Source organism: Schistocerca piceifrons, unplaced genomic scaffold (genome assembly GCF_021461385.2).
Source record: "Schistocerca piceifrons isolate TAMUIC-IGC-003096 unplaced genomic scaffold, iqSchPice1.1 HiC_scaffold_2356, whole genome shotgun sequence".
Taxonomy (NCBI): Eukaryota; Metazoa; Arthropoda; class Insecta; order Orthoptera; family Acrididae; genus Schistocerca; species Schistocerca piceifrons.
Window position 1 is genome coordinate 4,388,342 of NW_025728290.1, and position 15,690 is coordinate 4,404,031.

The window sequence follows — 15,690 nt, forward strand, 5'->3', positions numbered from 1 at the left end:
ATGAGAAAAAGATTGCGTAACCAACGAAAGGATAAAGTTCTACGAGTCGGGGTGTGGAATGTCAGAGGTTTAAACGTATTAGCGAAACTAGAAATTATGAAACGGCTCAGTCTAGATATAGTGGGGATCAGTGAAGTGAAATGGAAAGAAGACAAGGATATCTGGACAGAAGACTATAGAATAATATCAACAGCAGCAGAAAAAATCTATAACGGCATTGGAATTCGTTATGAATAGCGAGGTAGGGCAGAGAGTGTGTTACTGTAAACAGTTCAGCGATACTGTCAGAATCGGTACCAAACCAGCACCGACAAGGATTGTTCATTTATACTTACCAACGTCACAAGCCGAGGAGGAGAAGACAGAGAAAGTATTTAAAAATTTCGAACGGGTAATTCAGTGCATAAAGCGAGATAAAAAACCAATTGTCGTGGGGTATTTGAGTGTGGTTGTAGGGGAAGGAGTAGAAGAAAGGGCTACGAAAGAATATGGGATTGGTACTAGCAGTGACGGAGGAGAGAGACTAATGTAATTCTGAAATAAATTTCAGCTAGTAATGCTGAATACACTATTCAAGAATCACAAGAGGAAGAGGTATACTAGGAAGAGGACGGGACATACAGGAAGATTTCAGTTAGATTATTTCATGGTCAGGCAGAGTTCTGAAATGAGACAATGGATTGTAAGGCGTATCGAGGAGCGTACACAGACTGAGATTACAATTTCGTAGTGATAAACAGAAAACTAAAGAAACTAGTCTGAAAGAATCAATGTGCAAAGAAATGGGATACTGAAGAGATGTGCTTGAATATCTCAGAGGCTATTGATAAGGCTGCGATCAGGAATAGCTCAGTAATCAGTTCAGTTAAAGAAGAATGGACATTTCCAAAATGAGCAATCACAGAAGCTGGACGGAAAACACAGATACAAAGAAGGTAACTGTGAAGAAACCATGGTAACAGAAGAAATAATAGCCGGCCAGAGTGACCGTGCGGTTCTAGGCCTTACAGTCTGGAGCCGAGCGACCGCTACGGTCGCAGGTTCGAATCCTGCCTCGGGCATGGATGTGTGTGATGTCCTTAGGTTAGTTAGGTTTTATTAGTTCTCAGTTCCAGGCGACTGATGACCTCAGAAGTTAAGTCTCATAGTGCTCAGAGCCATTTGAACCATTTTTTAGAAGAAATAATACAGTTGGTCGAAGACAGAAATAAATATAAAAACAGGTTCATACGATATGTTGTTGGAAAAAATGTTCTCCTATGTCAACTGATGCTAGATATTCAATATTACGTGAAAATTAGGGTTAAACTATAGGAAGAGACTGTTAATATAAAAGATGTACAGGAACCAAGAGGGAACAATAAGTGTGGAACACATGGAATGAAGTGCTCAGATTACAATGTGTGTTACGATAGGGATGTAGGTTTAAGCCCTCAATTTTCAATCTATACATCGAAGAAGGAACAATAGAATTAAAAGAAATCTTAAGAAATGGATTTAAAATTCAAGATGAAAGGATATCAACGGTAAGATACGCTTACGACATTGCTATCCTCAATGAAAGTGAAGAAGAATTGCAGGATCTGCTGAACGGAAAGAGCAGTCTAATGAGTATAGGATATGGTCTGAGAGTAGACGAAAGTAATAAGAAGGAGCAGTAATGAGAACAGCGGGAAACTTAACATCAGGATTGGAGAACACGAAGTTATGGAATTCAGCAGCCTAGCCAGCTAAATAACCCATGACGGACGGAGCAAGGAGGAAATAAAAAGCAGACTAGAACTGACAAAAAGGGCATTACAGGCCAAGAAAAGTCTACCAATACTAAACATGAGTCTTAATTCAAGGGAGAAATTTCTGACAATGTACAGTTGGAGCACAGCATTGTATGGTAGTCAAACATGGACTGTGGGAGAACCAGAACAGGAAAGAATCGAAGCATTTGAGATGTGGCGCTATAGAAGAACGCTTAAAATTTAGGTGGGCTGATAAGGGAAAGAATGAAGAAGTTCTCCTGAGATGATGCAAGGAAATGCTATGTGGAAAACACTGACAAGAAGAAGGGACAAGATGTTAGGACATCTGTTAAGACGTCAGGGAATGACTTCCATTGTACGAGAGGGAGCTGAAGAGGTTAAAAACTGTAGAGGATAACTGAGATTGGAATACATGTAGCAAATCATTGAGGACGTTGGTTGCAGGTCCTACTCAGAGTTGAAGAGGTTGACACAGGAGAGGATTTCGTGGCAACCAGTATCAAAGAAGTAAGAAGACATCATTGGCCAACGCTTGCGGTTCAGTGAAGAGGATTTGGGTTAGCAGCGACAGGAAGGAGTTGGCGAGCCGGACCGGTTCAGGGAACAGATCCGTTTACGTGTCGGAAGACCTCTTGTCTGTAACAGGAATGATAGCGCGACATCGATGGGGCTGAGTGATGTTTGTTTGAGAAGAACCTTCTCCACTGGATTCACGTGTTCGCTGATCGCACTGTACTTGTGTTTTAGATGTGTTGACAATGAACGGTGCCTACGATTTCTTAAACTGTATCCGTTGTCCGGAAGAGATTCTCGAAAGCTGGAAGGTCTTTACAGCCTTCTCTGAACATTTGCATTTACGGTCGAGTACTTGTTCACTCCATGCGAAGATGAATAGTTCTAATATTCAGTAGCAGGTGATCTGTTTATTTTATGTATTCGTGTTTTTGTCATTGAATCTGCTCTTGTGGGCGCTATTTTTGTTGTGTGTATGTTTGGGATCGTTAGTAACTGATTTATGTTTAAGGTTTATCATGCCAATTTAATGATGTGTATAATGTATCGCCCAGAAGTGTACGCAGCGCTGAAGTGTGAAATAAAATGTGATTGCAGGCTTACTGCACTGTAAACCTACTGAGGTAACCGTGGATGAATTCTAATGCTGCAGATCAATCTTTGAGTTAAATAATACCTTTTGTAATTATACAATTAGCGTCTCTTATTTGCCGTTCGTCTCAAAGCTCTTTGTGCCTAAGCTTGTGTCTAAATTGTCTGGTACTGCTGTACATTATTTGAGTAAATCTTAAATTGTGCCAGGAGTGAAATTTTATTTAATAAAATTGCAGCCAAATAGCCATATACAGTTACATTTTACATTTACATTTTACATTTGTGCATATTCATTTATCGATTTTACTCTTTTACTGCACAGTTCTATGTGATATCGTTCACAGGCTTCGTAAACACTTCACATACACATGTTTTGGTTGGGTAGTGATAAGTTTTGTTTTTTCAGATTAGATAATGAAAGCCGTGAATAGGAAGTCTAGTTAAAACATGTGGCTGTTCGAAGTTTGGTGCTGTTCATGAGCGCTTCGTCATTGCTTCGGTGCCATATAACTCCGGCCATATTTTTTCTCGTTTGTCCTCCATGTTCTCCAGTTGCTTTCTGGAAGCCCTGGTGTGTGACACCATGTAACGAAGTCTGATGTCTTCAATTAGGAATGTCTCTCTCGCTAGCAGGTACACTAGTGTAGACCTTGTTGTCTTTGAGAGACCTAGTGCTCTTTTTAGATAAGTCGCTTTTACCTTTTGTAGCGTTTCTAGATTGCCACGAGTGAAATTGGTGTGCGTAAAACTTATGAATGTGGGTCCAACTGTAATTCTTACTGTGCATTTTAAGCTCTGTTGCTAAACTGTTTTAAGGTGAGGACCGTTTTTAAATTTGAGCTGATATCAATTTATCATTGTAAATTTTGTTTACGGGTTTGCTGTGTGCTTTTTTAAGATGGGTTGGCCGATTTAAATTTTAGTGTCAATTAGTTACGGAGTTTTAGCTGAAAAATTTTAATTGATGACGTAACTGAGTTGAGATTAAATCTGAAATCGTATCACCGCTGTTTGCCGTCAATATTGTATCAGGGTTAAGATTCAGTCATGGGTATTGTGTTACCTTTACAAAAAAGATGTTGGGCAACGTGTTTTTTGGAAATGTTGTGTAGGAATTTCTTGTTCGTATATTTATTAATATGTTTGAATTAACGTTAGACCTGCTACTGAACACTTCCTACAGCTCCTACCACACCAATTTTAGAAGAAACAATGGATGAACGCAAGTATTCATCTATGCATAAGGACCATATCCGCGCCTACATGCAGTTTCTTCTTCCTCAGCACGATGGCATCTACCAGCAGGATAATGCATTGTATCACAGAGCTTGCAGTGCACGTGCGTGTTTTGAAAAGCAAACTCCACAGATTAAAACCCAATCGAAAATATGTGTGACCACCAGAGTCGAGCTGTGCATGCCCTGGATCCTCTACGGGCAAACCTAATGACACGGTGAAATCGTCGCAATGGCGCCACATCCCTGTAGGTACCCTCCACAGCTTCACTGACTGTCTTCCTGCACGTCTCACAGCGGTGCAAAAGGTGGTTATTCAGCTTTGTGACAAGTAGTCACGTTAATGAGACTGGGCTCTGTATTTGCTGTGTGACGTCAGCCGTTCGGCCCTGGCGTCATCTCGTGGCAGTCGGTGTTACCTGCGGCTCTCATTGTCTTCTGCTGTAGATCTCGTGGCCTAAAGATAGTAATGATAAGAGAGATTTAATTTTATAACATTCTAGTAATACTGCTACACTATAATTAGCTTTTTGTTTATTTTATAAGAATGTTTGATGCAACCCCTCAAAGACTAAATATGTCCTGCGTGTTGTGACTGCTTTAGCGAGTCTGTCATTGCTCACTTCTGGTTTACGTATTAAATTTTTGTTTCTTTCCTATCTTGCGGTTGAAGAATTGAATGCGTGTACGATTTCTTTGTTCCTTTGTCCATATAACGTAGTGCAAAATACACTATGTGATCAAAAGTATCCAGACACCTAGCTGGAAGTGACTTACAAGTTCGTGGCATCCTCCATCAGTAATGCTGGAATCCAATATGGTGTTGGCCCACCCTTAGCCTTGATGATAGCTTCCACTCTCGCAGGAGTACGTTCAGTTAGGTGCTGGAAGGTTTCATCACGGAGTGCAGCACTGAGCAGATGTATCGATGTCAGTCGGCGAGGCCTGCGACGAAGCCGGCGTTCCAAAACATCCCAAAGGTATTCTATACGATTCAGGTCAGTCCATTAGAGGGATGTTATTGTCGTGTAACTACTCTGCCACAGGCTGTGCATTATGAACAGGTGCTCGATTGTGTTGAAACATGCCATCCCCGAATTGCTCTTCAACAGTGGGAGGCAAGAAGGTGCTTAAAACATCAGTGTTGGCCTGTGCTGTGATAGTGCCTCGCAAAACAACAAGAGATGCAAGTCCCCTCCATGAAAAACACGACCACACCATAACACCACCGCCTCCGAATTTGACTCTTGGCACTACACACGCTGGCAGATGACGTTCACCCGGCACTCGACATACCCACACCCTGCCATCGGATCGCCACATGTATACCATGATTCGTCACTCCACACAACGTTTTTCCACTGTTAAGTCGTCCAATGTTTACGCTCATTACACCAAGCAAGGCGTCGTTTGGCATTTACCGACGTGATGTGTGGCTTATAAGCAGCCGTTTGACCATGAAATCCAAATTTTCTCATCTCCCGCCTGACTATCATAGTATTTCAGTGAATCCTGATGCAGTTTGGAATTCATGTGTAATGGTCTGGTCAGATGTCTGCTGATGAAACTTGGACCAGGTGTAGAGAGATAATTGAAATAAATACGCAGTGAGAGAACAAGAAATGACACTTTTATTCAAAGATAATAATTACACCGAAGTAACTGCGATTCAATATGTTCCTTTGGGCATTATAAAAGGCAAGTCGTAATTAATTTCTTTTGCTAAGCCACTTCGCAGTCTATCACCAATTTAACTAATTTTACTAAATTAATAATTTGCTCCAATCCCAGAATTTCTGAGTATCACAGCAGCACGGCCTTTCTTAATGGGGTGATCACCGCGGACAGCAATGCATATCCTCATATAACGTGCTACAATGCTCGTCACAAGGTTGATAAGGAGTTCTTGTGGGAGGGCTTTCCAGTCCTTCACCAGCACTCTTGACAGCTGCTGGATAGTCGTCCATACATTTGGACTCGCTGCTACACGTCTCTCCGACGCGTCCCTCATATGTTGTTGTTGTTGTGGTCTTCAGTCCTGAGACTGGTTTGATGCAGCTCTCCATGCTACACTATCCTGTGCAAGCTTTTTCATCTCCCAGTACCTACTGCAACCTACATCCTTCTGAATCTGCTTAGTGTATTCATCTCTTGGTCTCCCTCTACGATTTTTACCCTCCACGCTGCCCTCCAATACTAAATTGGTGATCCCTTGATGCCTCAGGACATGTCCTACCAACCGATCCCTTCTTCTGGTCAAGTTGTGCCACAAACTTCTCTTCTCCCCAATCTTATTCAATACTTCCTCATTAGTTATGTGATCTACCCATCTAATCTTCAGCATTCTTCTGCAGCACCACATTTCGAAAGCTTCTATTCTCTTCTTGTCCAAACTATTTATCGTCCATGTTTCACTTCCATACATGGCTACACTCCATACGAATACTTTCAGAAATGACTTCCTGACACTTAAATCTATACTCGATGTTAACAAATTTCTCTTCTTCAGAAACGCTTTCCTTGCCATTGCCAGCCTACATTTTATATCCTCTCTACTTCGACCATCATCAGTTATTTTGCTCCCCAAATAGCGAAACTCCTTTACTACTTTAAGTGCCTCATTTCCTAATCTAATTCCCTCAGCATCACCCGACTTGGTTAGACTACATTCCATTATCCTTGTTTTGCTTTTGTTGATGTTCATCTTATATCCTCCTTCCAAGACACTGTCCATTCCATTCAACTGCTCTTCCAAGTCCTTTGCTGTCTCTGACAGAATTACAATGTCATCGGCGAACCTCAAAGTTTTTATTTCTTCTCCATGAATTTTAATACCTACTCCGAATTTTTCTTTTGTTTCCTTTACTGCTTGCTCAATATACAGATTGAACAACATCGGGGAGAGGCTACAACCCTGTCTTACTCCCTTCCCAACCACTGCTTCCCTTTCATGTCCCTCGACTCTTATAACTGCCATCTGGTTTCTGTACAAATTGTAAATAGCCTTTCGCTCCCTGTATTTTACCCCTGCCACCTTTAGAATTTGAAAGAGAGTATTCCAGTCAACATTGTCAAAAGCTTTCTCTAAGTCTACAAATGCTAGAAACGTAGGTTTGCCTTTCCTTAATCTTTCTTCTAAGATAAGTCGTAAGGTCAGTATTGCCTCACGTGTTCCAGTGTTTCTACGGAATCCAAACTGATCTTCCCCGAGGTTGGCTTCTACTAGTTTTTCCATTCGTCTGTAAAGAATTCGTGTTAGTATTTTGCAGCTGTGACTTATTAAGCTGATAGTTCGGTAATTTTCACATCTGTCAACACCTGCTTTCTTTGGGATTGGAATTATTATATTCTTCTTGAAGTCTTAGGGTATTTCGCCTGTTTCATACATCTTGCTCACCAGATGGTAGAGTTTTGTCAGGACTGGCTCTCCCACGGCCGTCAGTAGTTCCAATGGCATATTGTCTACTCCGGGGGCCTTGTTTCGACTCAGGTCTTTCAGTGCTCTGTCAAACTCTTCACGCAGTATCACATCTCCCATTTCATCTTCATCTACATCCTCTTCCATTTCCATAATATTGTCCTCAAGTACATCGCCCTTGTATAGACCCTCTATATACTCCTTCCACCTTTCTGCTTTCCCTTCTTTGCTTAGAACTGGGTTTCCATCTGAGCTCTTGATATTCATGCAAGTCGTTCTCCTATCTCCAAAGGTCTCTTTAATTTTCCTGTAGGCGGTATCTATCTTACCCCTAGTGAGATAGGCCTCTACATCCTTACATTTGTCCTCTAGCCATCCCTGCTTAGTCATTTTGCACTTCCTGTCGATCTCATTTTTGAGACGTTTGTATTCCTTTTTGCCTGTTTCACTTACTGCATTTTTATATTTTCTCCTTTCATCAATTAAATTCAATATTTCTTCTGTTACCCAAGGATTTCTACTAGCCCTAGTCTTTTTACCTACTTGATCCTCTGCTGCCTTCACTACTTCATCCCTCAAAGCTACCCATTCTTCTTCTACTGTATTTATTTCCCCCATTCCTGTCAATTGCTCCCTTATGCTCTCCCTGAATCTCTGTACAACCTCTGGTTCTTTTAGTTTATCCAGGTCCCATCTCCTTAAATTCCCACCTTTTTGCAGTTTCTTCAGTTTTAATCTACAGGTCATAACCAATAGATTGTGGTCAGAGTCCACATCTGCCCCTGGAAATGTCTTACAATTTAAAACCTGGTTCCTAAATCTCTGTCTTACCATTATATAATCTATCTGATACCTTTTAGTATCTCCAGGGTTCTTCCATGTATATAACCTTCTTTCATGATTCTTAAACCAAGTGTTAGTTATGATTATGTTGTGCTCTGTGCAAAATTCGACCAGGCGGCTTCCTCTTTCATTTCTGTCCCCCAATCCATATTCACCCACTATGTTTCCTTCTCTCCCTTTTCCTACTGACGAATTCCAGTCACCCATGACTATTAAATTTTCGTCTCTCTTCACTACCTGAATAATTTCTTTTATTTCATCATACATTTCTTCAATTGTTTCGTCATCTGCAGAGCTAGTTGGCATATAAACTTGTACTACTGTAGTAGGCGTGGGCTTCGTATCTATCTTGGCCACAATAATGCGTTCACTATGCTGTTTGTAGTAGCTTACCCGCATTCCTATTTTCCTATTCATTATTAAACCTACTCCTGCATTACCCCTATTTGATTTTGTGTTTATAACCCTGTAGTCACCTGACCAGAAGTCTTGTTCCTCCTGCCACCGAACTTCACTAATTCCCACTATATCTAACTTCAACCTATCCATTTCCCTTTTTAAATTTTCTAACCTACCTGCCCGATTAAGGGATCTGACATTCCACGCTCCGAACCGTAGAACGCCAGTTTTCTTTCTCCTGATAACGACATCCTCTTGAGTAGTCCCCGCCCGGAGGTCCGAATGGGGGACTATTTTACCTCCGGAATATTTTACCCAAGAGGACGCCATCATCATTTAATCATACAGTAAAGCTGCATGCCCTCGGGAAAAATTACGGCTGTAGTTTCCCCTTGCTTTCAGCCGTTCGCAGTACCAGCACAGCAAGGCCGTTTTGGTTATTGTTACAAGGCCAGATCAGTCAATCATCCAGACTGTTGCCCTTGCAACTACTGAAAAGGCTGCTGCCCCTCTTCAGTAACCACACGTTTGTCTGGCCTCTCAACAGATACCCCTCCGTTGTGGTTGCACCTACGGTACGGCTATCTGTATCGCTGAGGCACACAAGCCTCCCCACCAATGGCAAGGTCCATGGTTCATGGGGGGGGGGTCCCTCATATGATAGGTGTAATTTAAGTCGGAAGACGGGCGGGTCAGTCCATTAGCCAAATATGATCTCGTTTCCAGAGCTTCCCGCAAATTATGCTTTGTTAACTGCGATGGGTAAATAACTGTGTTTATCTAAAATATGGTTGTGGTGCTTGATATCGATTAGCAGTTCCCAGCTTAATGAACCATCCTGATTATTATATCGGCATTTCTTCAGCAGTTATAATTTTACCAATACAAATCGATTATCAAGCAACAATATGAATAGTACGTGTGAAAATAAGGTAACTCAGTATTTCAAAGCCCAATGCTCAAGAAGAAAGTGTTACACACTCACACTGCACATCTGTATAGACAGTCTTCCCCGGAAGCTACGGAGGATGAGTGCTTAGGGATATCAAGAGCTGGGAGATGGCACCATGCACTGAGCACCTAATACACTTCAATGAGAACTTAAAGGCAATCCCATTATGAACGAACGGGCCTGTTGTTTAGCTGCCGATCTGTTGATGACCCAGGTATATACAGAAATACCTGATGGAATTTTGTATTGCTCTCACAAGGAAATCTTGCACAACTGCTGAAGATAAACGGGGCTAATGTTGTTAGGTTCCTCAATGTGGCACAACGTGATAACGACGCCTGAGTTTCGATTTTATCCACTACCTGCCGCACAAGGACTTTTCGAAGCAGGGTCGAAAAGTTTGGCATCACGTACAGGGACTGACATTTATGGGTATCCATCATCGACTGTTCATTAGGTGACATTGCAGATCAAGTTCACCAATGACAAAAATGACTCAAGGGGATATGCATGCCCAGATTGACACATGGAGGAGGGGGAGGGAGGGAGGGGGAATAAACAGATCTACCAGGCAGGAGCAACCTCTAATGAGTTGAGTTAGATTAATCTGGGTCTCTTTTTTGAATGATGAGTGACTTCAACAATTTTGAGTCTAAAGTGTTCTGACTGTGCTTTCTGGAGACATATTCAATCTCCTTTATACACAGTTTTAGAAATTTGGGCTTGGACTATGTATTCTGTCTGATGTTTATTGTCCCACAGAGACATCCCCATGTTCATCCTGGTTCAGTACTTGAAACTTTATGCATCTGTCCGTGTTTCCCACCTCCGACCTCAATTCCAAATATAATTGAGCCTTGTTGCGGCTCACGTTGGTGCCGTTGCTAGCTTGGTATTGTGTAATAGGGATAGTGGTGTCTCGTTTTCTTTTTCTGTTCCCTGGCGCCACTACATTTGTTAGAATTGTCTGTCCGTGAGTTCGTGAGTGGCAGCAGCAGCAATTATCGATATCTAATACAGCGGTACTATCTTTGGAGGGATGACAAGCGATTTCTGGTCAGAGTGTGTTGAGAGTTCAGTTGGGACAGAGTAGCAGTGAGGTTCGGCAGCGGGTGGACGTGCCGGGACCGCTGGCAGCATGCAGGCACTGCTGGAATGAGGGGCTGTCCACCGGACTCAGGACGTTTGAGTTGAGTGAACATTAACCCGGTAGTGAAACCTCCACTATTTTGAGATCACGCCGTTTGTTCGCGTGTTGATGCTCACAGGGTCGATGAGACGAAGAGCGACGAGTAGAGTGTTTGGTGAAATTAATTATTCGTCCTCCACCTATTATTATGAATCATTGAATTCCTTGTGTTGTCATTGGTGAAGTTATGCCAGCGGTATTTTTCTGCCTAGTGACCGCTAACGCCCCAATTACCTGCCCGGGAAGTTAGCATATTTTCGCGACAGCATACCTTTGCTCGCCATGCTGCTGCTGTCCGGTAAGGCGTGTAGTTGGATAGCCTCCTTGATTATGGTTCGGATATTTTGTTTCTTTTGGGCTACTTTTGTCATAGTGGTTCCTTCTGCTTCTGGATGTTTGGGCCGGACGGAGTGGCCGAGCAGTTCTAGGCGCTTCAGTCTGGCACTGCGTGACCTCTAAGGTCACAGGTTCGAATCCTGCCTCGGGCATGGATATGTGTGATGTCCTTAGGTTAGTTATGTTTAAGTAGTTCTAAGTTTTAGGGGACTGATGACCTCAGCTCTTAAGTGCCATAATGCTCAGAGGCATTTGAACCATTTTGATGTTCGAAACACCGGACTCTGAAGACGCAGTGCTGTCTGCCAGTTCCGCCTTGCCTGAGTTATTCCACTGTTGTATTGAATAGCAGACGTTAGGTAGATTTTGCAAGAGTGCAGGTCTGCGTTTAAACTGTCACTAGTTTGAGTTGCCATCCGGTCAAGTGAATACATCTTTTGGCTGCCTGTCTCATCGTTTACGAGGTGAAGCGACTTTCCCAGGTCGATCCTTAGAACACTATCTGAGGCCCTTTTCTCTCTTCATTTTGACAGATCGTGATGATTCTTTTTTTAAAAATATATTTTCATTTTGAATTATTACTGTTTGGGCCTTCAGCCGACAAACAGTTTGAATTTCTTGTTAATAAGGCCTTCAGCCGTGAGTGTAACTTGTCTTAAGAAATTATAATTAGACAAAATATCTTAGCACTGAAATGTTGATGATTGTTCTTTAAATAGCTCTCGAAGAAGTTTAATTGCTTCTCAAAAATTTGTTATCCAGGCCTTCAGCCGTCCAACGTTTCTTGAGTTGTTACTATTGGAACCTCCAGCCAACAAATAATTCGAATTTCTTGTCAATAAGGCCTTCAGCTGTGAACGCAATTGGTCTTAAGAATATTTAATTAGATATCCTCTCTTAATAGCGAAATTTTGATGACTGTCTTTTTTAAAATGTTTTAGTATCTCTTGGAGAAGTTTAACTGGTGCTTAAGAATTTGCTATCCAGGCCTTCAGCTGGCAAATTGTTTTTTGAGTTATTACTGTTGGGGCCTTCAGCCGACAAATAATTTGAATTTCTGGTCAATAAGGCCTTCAGCCATGAGTGCAACTTTCTTAAGAATTTTTTAACTAGGCATTGTGTCTTAACAGCCAAATTTGATAACTATTCCTTATTGTCAACTTTATTTCCAATTGTTTCCAAATAAAGTGTATGTGATTTAAAAAACATCTGAGCAACCAACGGTAAATGATTATGACCCCGTCCACACAGAATCCTGCCTCTCTCTAAGAACCAGGTCTCAATAACATTGACGACGCCTCTGCGTGTTAACTACCGCGGACGAGAGACGTACCGACTGTGTTGGGAACAACCGAGCATCGACGCTGAGCGGGTAAAGCAGCATCGCGTCTGGTACTGGATTTGGCTGGAGGGGACTCTTGAACAATTAGTGTGGGACAAGGAACAAGCTAAGCTGCACAGGTGACGCCCCCAAAGCTGAGCAGAGATGAGAGCTGGTGGCTGTCAATCAATAGACAAGAGACGCCGAAAGAGCTTTGGAAGGAAAAGGACGCGTCACCTCGACATCACTCCAGGTGCCCATGAATGAAAACACCAGCTCTATGATGTGATGAGATAAAGTGGATCATACCCCTCCAGATGCTTTATTGCTCAAACGTGTCCACGCTCAGTGAAACTGGTTAATGTTCTGTTTTATATCCACGGGTTTTGATATATTATAATAACTGTTAATGTTCTTCCTAATTTGTTGTTCTGAATGTACTATAATTCGACGTGCACTATGGGACCATTTGAATTACAATCACTCATTTCAGTAAAATACACTGTGGTAGTTTTTCTGTCTTAACGTACATGCAAATGTCTATAAAGTAGTGTTTCTGCTGTCTCTGCTTTCTGCAGGAAATCAGGTTACTTATGGTTGCACATTAAGATTATGTATCACTGAAGGTAAAATGTTCTAGGATACTACCCTACTTCATTTATTTCTTCACTTTATTCAGTCGATGTTTCGACTCCTCTTCTGGTATCTTTTTCTGGATCTTAGGTGTTAACTCTTAGGTGAACACTGTACAAGGCAGCGTCGGGCGTTATCCTGCATTTACGCAGAAGAAGTGGGTTTATTGGGTAAAGTTCCTCTAGTTATCATTGGTAGGCCCTCATAATTGGGAAAAAAGGCCGTTCTCCTGTGCTAATGCTGAAGTTCTGTTAGTGGTATAATTGCAAGGCTACTGTCTATCGTCTGTGGTTTATCGTACCTGGGTATGACTGAATCAGGATAATCAAAGAAAAAGGGAATATTAATCAAAATATTATTGTTGTGCCATAGAGGTGTCTTCCTGGAAACTGTTTGTATTCCTCCCTCACCGCAATTCCGTGATCATTTCTTTGACGGTGGGAGGCCGCAAAGTCAGAAGCCGATGACGGTCTTCTGTGTTGCAGTTACGTTCATTCTTGGAAACCAAGATACCGTCTCTCTCGTAATTTTTCCTATAAATGTTGGTTTCGTTAGCTATCATACATAGGTTTTTGAAATCACTGTCATGACTTGCAATTCTTCTGATGTTCCACTGCAGCTGATCTCACACTTAGTTTTAACTATACGTGGCCTGCGTAATCCTTTATGCATTCTTTTACAGGTCTTTATGTAGCTCCCATATGCACTCCGCCATAGCCAACAGTCACTTAATCGACTCGATCAGTGTGGAGGTTATCAGGTGTGTCCATTTTACGTCATAAAAGTTGTTGCGATTTTTTATTCAAAAAGTAGTGTGTGTACCATTGTTCCCTAAGATTCAGCTGACGCGGTCAGTAACACAAGAAATGTCAGAGCGAGCAGGCTGTTCCTCAATGAGATTTTCACTCTGCAGCGGAGTGTGCGCTGATATGAAACTTCCTGGCAGATTAAAACTGCCTACCGGACCGAGACTCGAACTCGGGACCTTTGCTTTTCGCGGGCAAATGCTCTACCAACTGAGCTACCCAAGCACAACCTCACAGCTTTACTTCTGCCAGTACCTCGTCTCCTACCTTCCAAACTTTACAGAAGCTCTCCTGCGACCTTGCCGAACCAGCACCCTTGAAAGAAAGGATACTGCGGAGACATGGCTTAGCCACAACCTGGGGGATGTTTCCAGAATGAGATTTTCACTCTGCAGCGGAGTGTGCGGTCTTGTGCCGCGAAAGACAAAGGTCCCAAGTTCGAGTCTCGGTCCGGCACACAGTTTTAATCTGCCAGGAAGTTTCAGGCGGTTCCTCGTCCTTTGTGTTAGACCAACCAAAATTTCGTTCGAAAGCCCTGTCTATGGCCAAACCATCGTAGCCGTTGGCCATTGTCTTCTTTAAAAAATCCAACTTCGACTCCAAACTGGTAGTACCACTGATGTGAAAGATACGTGCTGGTGGGGTGCTGATCACTGGTTGCTTCTGGGCTGGGTGGTGACATGTAAATATCTATTTGGGTTAGTAATCTGTCCATACACTCTTTCCTAGAGTGCTGGAAGATCTTCTATGTACCAACACATGTAAAACGAGAGAGCGACCTTATACTCTACCTCAGACATGATGATGAGTTTGGCTTGCATCTTATTTAAGAAATAGAAGAATTTTTGAAACTCTACTTTGCCGTATGGCTAACAAACAAATGAATCATCCACATAGCAGAAACCATAAGAACATTTGAGTGGCGCATTACGTAATGGGTGTTCCTCTAAGGGTTCCGTTTAAATGTCAGCGGCTACTGGTGAAAAAGATGGACCCATAACAACACCGTCGGATTTTCCGCATAATTCCCCTCCATATTTTAAATAGCTCGGTTGTAGACATACTTCTTTCAGGCCACAGACGTCTAATGCAACGTTCTCCCCTCATATCTCCTTAGCACCCTCAACGGTGATGTTAATAAATAAAAATTTTATGTCAGTGCTGTCAAGAGTGTCACTTGTGACCATCTGCTCAATTATCACTGCTCAGCCACTAAATGTGCTGCTAAATTAACTTTAGGGACCACTGCTAGTCATTCGAGAAACGATCGCTCAAACACATAACTACATGAAAGGGAATATATTTTGGGTATTAACTCTCACCCTGCACTCTGTCCGTCTGAAAGCATGTATTGCTATCTCCAAACTCTTCCGCTGAGCCTTCTCTGCCATACGTCCAGCGTGAACATTGTCGTCCTTCGTAACGTACGGCTGCACAATTCTCCATGCTGTTAGATTACAGCGTGGATCTTAGGCCTGTAAACTCCTTAATTTACGATTATGTTTTCATTAACGTAATAACTCTGATGTCGTCGAGTGTTATGCCGTACGGGTTACAGGCTACATATGAAGAAGCGACGAATGCACTTAGCTGGCATCGTATCAGTTCATATGAGCCACTGTTCTCTCCGTTGTTGGTGAAACCTTCAGCGTTCAAATAACTTTGCTTCAACAAATTTGCTCTTTGCAAGTTCA

General features: G+C 42.2%; 1 non-coding gene across 1 annotated transcript; it reads right to left on the reverse strand.

The window, feature by feature from the left end:
- Positions 1-14,147: 14,147 nt before the first annotated feature.
- Positions 14,148-14,222, reverse strand: Trnar-gcg. The gene has a single exon. It is a non-coding gene; the product is annotated as a tRNA-Arg (tRNA).
- Between the last annotated feature and the right edge of the window lie 1,468 nt (positions 14,223-15,690).